The sequence below is a fragment of the Cariama cristata genome, unplaced genomic scaffold (assembly GCF_000690535.1).
Source record: "Cariama cristata isolate BGI_N322 unplaced genomic scaffold, ASM69053v1 scaffold8326, whole genome shotgun sequence".
Classification (NCBI taxonomy): domain Eukaryota; kingdom Metazoa; phylum Chordata; class Aves; order Cariamiformes; family Cariamidae; genus Cariama; species Cariama cristata.
Window position 1 is genome coordinate 25,177 of NW_009621488.1, and position 1,107 is coordinate 26,283.

A 1,107-nucleotide genomic window follows, 5' to 3' on the forward strand; every position below is an offset into this window, starting at 1 on the left:
CGCTAAACCCACTAAACCATGTCTCGAAGCGCCACATCTAATCGTTTTTTGAACACCTCCAGGGATGGTGACTCCACCACCTCCCTGGGGAACCCGTTCCAATGCCTAATGACTCTTGCAGTGAAGAAATTCTTCCTAGAGGGAAGGAGTTCCCATTCATCAAATGGGAAGCGAAGGCGTTTGAACACTTACAGGGATGTCTGGGGTTGCTCTCATTTCTTTTTTGCTTCAACAGTGGGCTCTGGTCTTCACCTTGCCATGTATGCTTACTATTTCAGTGCTTTCTGGCCATCCTGTCCCTTAACCCTGGACAAATTAGCGGGGAAAGCCCAGGGTGTTTTGGTGGGAGCTAGCCTGTGTCTTTATGGATGCCTGATCCTCTCCCTGTTTGCCAGGCTCTGAAGGGGTGATGAGGGTGTGGAGTGTATGTGTCCTTGTCCTCTGCCATCGTGAGGACTCCAGTACAGCTGGCAGCTTTTAAACCTCCAGCTGAGAAGTCACCTGGGAGATGTCTCCAAGCTGCTGTTCTCCTGCCAGGACCTTCTCAGCAACTTGCAGCTCTGTTCAGTGGCTGGTCCAGCATGGGGAGCCACGGGAAGGATCTCTAACCCATATAGTGCAGCTGATCTGGGCAGACGCCTGGGTCATGGTCAGGGCACCCCATATACCATCCAACAGCTCCCTGCTGTGTTTCCCATCTCCTCCTCCAGGAAGGTGGTTAAAGTGAAAGCCTTGACATTCATGACACTTCCCTTCCTTGGGTCTGGTGGGAGGACAGTCTCCTCTAGTGCTCAATTCTCCACAGTTCCCCTTGCAAGTCCTGCTGTGGGAGCCACTGGAGCAGCCTAGCAAATCACCTGCATAGATGAACATCTACCAGGTCTGTCTCCAAACTCTGCTGCAAAAATGTCTTCACAAGGTCTACGTCCTCATGGCTACAAGAAGTCTCTGCTCCGTGGTAGTTGCAGTCTGTCATGGGATGGTGGGAATTGGTGTGTTTGCATCCGAGATCACCCCCCTCCATGTCAGAGGAGAAAGATGACCTTGGATGCCCACACAGCTTGAGTGCTTGGTCAGAACCTCTTTTCTGAATGCCAAACCTTCCTG